The sequence below is a fragment of the Lygodium microphyllum genome, chromosome 9, assembly GCF_053477565.2.
Source record: "Lygodium microphyllum isolate KBCC chromosome 9, Lygodium_microphyllum_v1.1.10, whole genome shotgun sequence".
Lineage (NCBI taxonomy): Eukaryota > Viridiplantae > Streptophyta > Polypodiopsida > Schizaeales > Lygodiaceae > Lygodium > Lygodium microphyllum.
In genome coordinates, this window is record NC_141143.1 from 135,163,077 (window position 1) to 135,170,775 (window position 7,699).

A 7,699-nucleotide genomic window follows, 5' to 3' on the forward strand; every position below is an offset into this window, starting at 1 on the left:
AGACTTGAGATCTAGTATCATTGTCGAAGAGAAAGAAAGCTATTGGATGTAAGTGGGTTTATAAGATTAAGCACAATGCAGATGGTTCTATTAGTAGGTACAAAGCTAGGATGGTTGCAAAAGGCTATGCCCAGACATATGGCATAGATTATGAAGAAACCTTCAATCCACTTGCTAGGATGGCAACTGTCAGATGTGTGATTGCTTTGGCAGTAGCCAAAGGTTGGAGGTTGCAGCAAATGGATGTGAAGAATGCCTTCTTGCATGGTGATTCGCAGGAAGAATTGTATATGGATCAGCCAGCAGGTTATGAAGATTTAGAGCATCCCATGTATGTGTGCAGGTTGAAGAAGGCGCTCTATGGGCTCAAGCAAGCACCTAGAGCATGGTCTGACAAGATCAAAGAGTATCTTGTTAATATTGGCTTTTATGTTTCTGATGCTGATCACTCATTTTATGTGAGAAAGGGAGATGCAGGTTTGGTCATCATAGTCATCTATGTGGATGACTTGATTGTTATAGGTGATAGTGATCGTGGGATTGCTGAAGTCAAGGACTTTTTGAAGAAGAAGTTTGAGATGAAGGATTTACGTGAGCTAAAGTACTTCCTTGGCATTGAGGTGATCAGATGTGATGATGGTATATGGCTGTCCCAAAGATAGTATGGCTTGGAGATGTTGTCCAAGTATGGTATGACAGCATGGAAACCACTTTCAGTCCCGTTGGAGCAGAATGTAAAGTTGAGTGCTGATGTTGGGGATGAGATAGAAGACCCTACTATGTTTAGGAGGATAGTGGGGAGTTTGATCTACATGACCATTACAAGACTAGACTTGAGCTACGCTATTGGTCTTGTGAGTCAATTTATGCAAGTACCTAGAAAGCCACATTTGGATACAGTCAGACACATATTGAGATATGTGAAGTCCACATTACATTATGGACTTTTCTATGAGGCAGGTGTAGATGTACATGTGTTTGGATACACAGATGCAGATTGGGTTGGTATATATATGATAGAAGATCTACCAACGGATACATGTTCTCTCTTGGTAGTGCAGCAGTTACTTGGAGCAGCAAAAAGCAATCTGTAGTTGCTTTGTCGAGTACAGAGGATGAGTATAGAGGTGCTGCTATTGTAGCATGTAAGGTAGTATGACTGCAAAAGTTATTGGCTGATTTAGATGTGTAGGTGGAAGGTCCAGTTGTCATTTATTGTGACAACATGAGCGGGGTGTTCCATGCCAGGACAAAACATATTGAGGTACACTACCACTTTGTGAGAGAGAAGATACTAACAGGTGAGATTGACTTGGTATATGTCAGCACACAGGATCAGATAGCTGACATCTTCACGAAGGCATTGGGTACAGAGAAGCTTCAAAAGTTTCGAAGCTTACTTGGAGTTGCAAAGATGCAGTTGAGCTTGAGGGGGAGTGTTGAGATGACAAGCTCGACAAAGAGCCCCACTCATTCACATACATTGTAGGTTTTTCCAAATTTGTCATGTTTTGCAGGTACTTGTAATTAGCTAAAAAATAACTGCTTATTAGCATCTCTCTATCCTTCAAATTGCAGGCTATGGTGACATTGTTGTGTTTTGCAAGGACCTATAGAAAGCATAAAACTAGTTGCATGATAGCCTATCTCTGATGTTCACTTTGCAACTTTTGATGGCATTGTTATGCCATGTAAGTACATCTCTCTCAATATAGTAAAAACTAGACAATAGTTTGATTCCAATGTTTACATTGCTAGCAAGGAAAATTTTTAGACCATCACCAAAGTTTATGGCCAAGTGAAAACCTCTGAAATCTGATGATGGGAAAGCTAACTCCAATAAAGAGCTACCAAAGAAGAAGGTAAAAGCCAAGAAAGAGGCACCTAAGCTTGTTCAACAAACCAAGAGAAAGAATGGTCTAATGGGTGAAGAGAACCATCGCTAATTATCATGAATTTGACTTAGCCAATTCTTTTTGCGAGGAAAAGCTTGATGTGGATCTCCTATAGAGCCGATCAAGTTATCTCTAGGAGTGTGTAAAGAGTCTAAGAAGATTCTTCGCACCACTGGTTATATCATCGAACCCTTGGGAATAGCTCGGGTGGGAGATGATTGGGTTTAAACATGCTGAAAAGCATTGCCCAAGGGTGGCAACATATATTGATGGCATGTTAGTACATCATGTCATTGTGGATATGGAATCCTCCATCAACATTATGAGTTTAGATTTGATGGAAAGGCTAGGACTGAAAATCCAAAAGAATGCCTCCACAATTCTTCAAATGGCTAATGATAGTTTAAGACAATCAAAAGATTGCATTACCAAAGTCCACGTGATTGTTGCTAATGTGGAATGTATTTTGGACTTTCGGGTTATTAGGTTTGTAGGGTGGCAAAGCTATCAAGTATTATAAGGAAGACCATGGATCTTGCAATCCGACTATCAAGTTGATATACTTGTTTGTCATCTAATTTTTGCCCGATGTTCCAGACACATAATATATACATTTCCTAAATCTCCTCAAAGACAAGAGAGCACCCTTATCTTCAACAAAATTAGATGCAATAGAGGATCCTTTTGGCAAAGAGATTTCATCAAGCAATGAATCAAGAGAGGGATCCACTACAAGAGATGTCTACTAGGTGACTTTGAATGAGCCGATAGAAGCTTAAGACAAAATCAGAGATGTAGATGTGAGCTAGATCTCGATACATTGAATGAGCCATGACCAATTAAATTAAGATCTATACTTAGTCTAGGAGAGAGGAAGGACTATGTGTCCTTGATCCAAGAATTTGTGATATTTTTTCCTGGGTGAGCTGAGGGGTATACCTACTAGTTTGGCTATGCATACTATTCCCCTAAAGGAGGGTAGTTGTTCTGTTTGACAAAAAGTGAGGCCTATGCCTTTTGAGCTAAGGGATGAACTATTTGAGAAGCTAGAAAAATTACATAAGGCTAGATTGATATTTCTTGTACAACACACCGAGTGGTGTTTACTAGTAGTTATTAGGAAAAAGGAAAATAATCAAATCTAGCTTTGCATAGATTTTAGGGAGCACAATAAATAGACATTCAAAGAGTACTATCTACTTCTACTGTCATCCATTGATTAGATTTTAGATAAGTTAATAGGTAGAAATATCTAATCATTTATGGACTGCTTCACTGGTTATAGCCAAATGGCTATCACAAAGGAAGACAAGTTGAAAATGATATTTATCACTGTATTTCACATCTTTGCGTATCATGTTATTGCTTTTGGATTATGTAATGTGCCAGGGTCTTGGTAGTGTATGGTTGATAAAACTGTCAGTGACATTTAATTTGAGGAAATGAAGCTACCGATGTAATTTTCTAGCCGCACTGATGCTTCCAAATTACTTGATCTGCATCCCATTACACTTTTGAACCATCGTCCATCACCAATTCATCAAATTAGCCCTCCCCCCTCTCTCTCTCTCTCATAAATAGCCACATGAACAAGGAACAAGGAAGATTGAGAAATAGAAGAAAGAGAGATTGATTTTTGAATACTACATCATTTCTCATACAAATCGGAGCATTGAAGAGCAAAAATTTGATGCATCCAATGCCCAAGAGCTAGGAGCAGATGGTTGCTAACCTAAGAAATCAAATTTTTGGGGGATGGAGGAGGCACAAAAAAAAATGCACCCCCTCCCCTATGTCATTCCAATTATTAACTAGTTCTCTCCTTCTAAGCAAGCTTCACCACTAATCTACAAAGCAACTAGTTCAATTCTCATTTTTTCACACTTGTGCAAAGTGGTTCCACCTTGGTTGAGGGGGAAAATGATCTTAGAATTGCGATCTGACTAGACAACCTGTCAAAATCTATCATCTAGCCTCTATTAGATGCTTTTAAGCTTTCGGATCCAATTTGTAAAAGAGTGGGGATAGACGGGTAGGACACGGATTAGCATGGGAATACCCAGTTATACTGAGAGGGCATATAAGGTGTTGAGAGACCCAATTAGGGCATCAGTTATCAATAATCAAGTCTCTCTTTTCTCCTTCCTCCTAGCTTTCATGGCTTCTCTCCTCTTTCTCTCTCTTTTCCTATCTTTCTCTCTCTTCTGCTAGTCTTTGTCTCTCTTCTTCTCTCATCTTCTTCCTCTTTCTCTCTCCTCTCTACAGTCTCTCCCTTCTCTCCTTCTCTCTCCTAGGTTCTCTCTCCTCTTTGCAGTCTCTCCCTTCTCTCCTTCTCTCCTAGGTCTCCTTCTTTATAGTTGGTATCAGAGCTTAGTTTTTAGATCCTTCCTTTCTCTCTCCTTCCTTTAGATTTAGTTCCTTTTTCAGTCTTAGAAAACCCTACTGTGCATAGGTACGACATTGAAGAACCCCAGTAGCCAAGAAGTACTATAGAGATGGCAACTTTCTTGGAAGACACACAGGAGCCCTCTTTTCCACTTCAAATAGTCAGTATGCCCAAATTTTGTGAAAACCCATTTTCTAATGACTATAATTTTCTGTTGACCTGGAAACTTGAACTTAGCATGTCGAAGACCCTCTTGTGCATGGTTGCCATTGTTATCTTTGTAGCGTATTGACAATAAGACTTGCCCAATGGCAACTCAGGCATAGGTTCCCTAAGGCTTTCCAAAAGGACCTCTCATTTTTATCTGAAGCCTATCAACTCCAGCATAAGAAAGCATCTTGTTGATGCGGAGGACATGAAAAGGATGCACCCTCACTCTCAGATGGAAGGCATCCTTCCTAGCATACTTGGTCATGTACTTGTTGCATGCAATTCGAGCGGCTTCTAGAGCTTCACTAGAAACATTCTCTTTCTTCCAACTCACAAGATGGACATGGAAAGGGAACTCATCCACCCCTTTCTTTTTCATGCCAACATCATAGATACAAATCTTTGGATCAGGAACACCACGGCAGTACTTGATCTAGGATAAGGATTATTCTTGATCTGCCAGTAGCATCTGGCGGGTCTCCGACCCATGGCGATGGTGAGAAAAATGGCAACACAGTACTGATTGAAGCAGTGAACAAAAATTCTTCCTTCCTTCACACACTCTCTCTTGGCCTCTTGCGTCGCTACAGAAGGCCGATCTGCTGGATTTCTTTTCTGCAGACAACGGCAAGCTCCAACCCTGCAACTCCATTACTATTTGCAGTAGCCTTCTAAGAGGCCCGTTGTCCATTGTCTTTCTTCTCTCTTCTCCTAGTCTTTCTCTCCTTCATTACACAGTTGATAGCAACTTTATAATGCCAAACCTTGTGTCCATTAAATGGGGAGTCAAATAGAATCATATTGACAAACATACACTTGCATTGGATTTTTGACATCAAAATACATCCAGGAAAACTCCAGCTCCTTGATCTGCAACCGTTTCATTTTTCACTAAAAATGCCTCCATTATGCCTCTTAGGGTCCTTTTACACTTGAATCATGGCTTTAAAATCTACTCTCAATAGAAAAAAAAAAGAGAAAAACTATCTACAAAAGTTACTTAGTGTGAACTACATACATACAATGAAGAAGAAATATCTATATAAAGAAAAATATATGCAATCAATCAAAAAAGATATGTATAACAAACAAGGCTAAAAAAGGCAAGTGTGATCTATGAATTCAAGCTCTAATCTCTTGCTATAGCTTATTGCTATCTAACAGCTTGCTCTGACTAAATAGACCATCAAAAAGTGTATGCAATATAACCATTAGGGGGAATATGGACTCAAAAAGGGCATTGTAAGAAATTAAGAGAATATTACTTTTTCTAATCTTGAAATAATGGTAGGCTTCAATGTCATGATGATAGTCAAAAATGGTTTTGAACCAAACAAGGGTGATATACAATTAAAAATAGCCAAAAATTTAAATATATTTAATATAATAACCTCCAAGTGTCTCATCACTAATGGCTCTTTACCCTAGTGGTATAGGATGGAGCCTTATAAGGTAGAGGTAGATGGTTTCATTCCCACAAGTGGTATCTACCTTTCACATGGATTTTTCACTGTGAAATGTAGGCATTGGTCAACTCCTTTATGAGGCTCTCCATGTGGTCCATCCACATTGGTGGGCATAAAATTCAGATCTATAGAAATGTAGTTTTTACACGTTCTTAGTTTCAGAAATGGAGATTTGAATTTGAAATTCCCCCTTCACCTTTACACATGGCATATCATGAGCTTATATCCAAATTGAATATTCAAAAATGAAGATTCTCTTTTGGCAAAACCACTCTCCTTTTAACAAAAACCATGATTGGTGGACCCAAGGTGGAAAAGCAAGTGGATAGAATGTGCACACTGCCCCTCTCCTATTCGTCCACCTCAAATCTTGCATGATTAAAAATGTGATTAATCCTTAAGCTAAAGTGCTATTTTTAGCTTATCAATGTTTGCAAGTAGACCATGTCTTTCTACATATTGGGTCTCCAGGCTTGTAGGATTGCAATGTATAATGAAGTGCTATAGAAAAAAGACAAAGCAGTATTGCTAGAATCATGTGTTTACTACAACCAACACATAAAATCATGTCAATATTATTAATCATGTGGTTTCCACTCCCAAGGTGATACACAACTCCTACCTCAAATGATTCCCTTTCTACCTCTTGTTGCTACTGCCATCACCATGGAGAGTCCATGGCCTCCTCTCTGAGCCTCTTCTAGTCATCATAGTCTAGCCATTCAAGCTTCTTCCTTCATTCTTCACCTCCTTTCGTTTGCCTATGGGATATGTAGATGCACATCTATTCCATGATCCATCCTTTAGAGAATTAATGGTTTGTTGAAGATACTAGAAACTACTCATGCAAGGATGCTATGACATAGTCCTTGCTCATCTTTGGTACATTTTTCCAATATTCCAATACATTGTGCCTAAAAACCTATTGGCACAACTTGAGCATGCATGAAATGAGTCCCTTTCCATCCTCATTCATTTATATTGTACTAGTGGTCTCCTCCACCAAGTACCCATAGCATGGTGGGGCATATTTGCCATACATCCTCTCCCACCCAAGACCACCCTCCGGGCAAGATCATTGTCACACAAATCCCTTTGTGGTTTTCATGAAGCACTCCAATAAGAACATCTATCGACTATCTAGTTGTCTTGTAACCTCCACTTCATCCACAAGATGTACTAAGTGGTGGGTCTATGTTGTGAGCGTGCTTGTGGGTAAGTATTTCTCAAAGAGTTAGATTGTTTTCCCTACTTTTAACCTTGCAAATTCAATTGAGGATGTTCTTATCTCCTTCTATGAGATTTATTGCACTAATTTTGACAAATTGCAAGCTTACAATGAGAGCACGGTAATTGAGATATGCATATCCATCTCCAACATGGCAGTCAACTACATTGGTTATCTTTGCTATAGTATGGTATCACAGTTCTATGTGTTCACTTGTCAAAACCCATAGATAGATCTATTTTCATAGGATTTTATGTTCCTCCATATTGTATGTGATGTTATTCTTTGCAAATTGTTTGGTTTGATAATGTAGATTAGATCCACATAGACATGCTTATGTTAAAACTAAGTGAAATGCTAGATAAATGAGATGCCAAGTGTGTGAATGTACTACGAGTGACTTGACAAATTCTTGGAAGAAAGATTTATGGGAAAATAGTGAAAAGGGAGTGTTAGAATGATTAAAAACACAATGCATATCTATTTAAAGGTAAGCCAAGTGACAATGCTAAAT

The 7,699-nt window shown here is 38.9% G+C and overlaps 1 pseudogene; it reads right to left on the minus strand.

Annotated features, from left to right (window-relative positions):
- Positions 1 to 4,324: 4,324 nt before the first annotated feature.
- Positions 4,325 to 4,980, minus strand: LOC148031612 (large ribosomal subunit protein uL16 pseudogene; annotated as a pseudogene).
- Between the last annotated feature and the right edge of the window lie 2,719 nt (positions 4,981 to 7,699).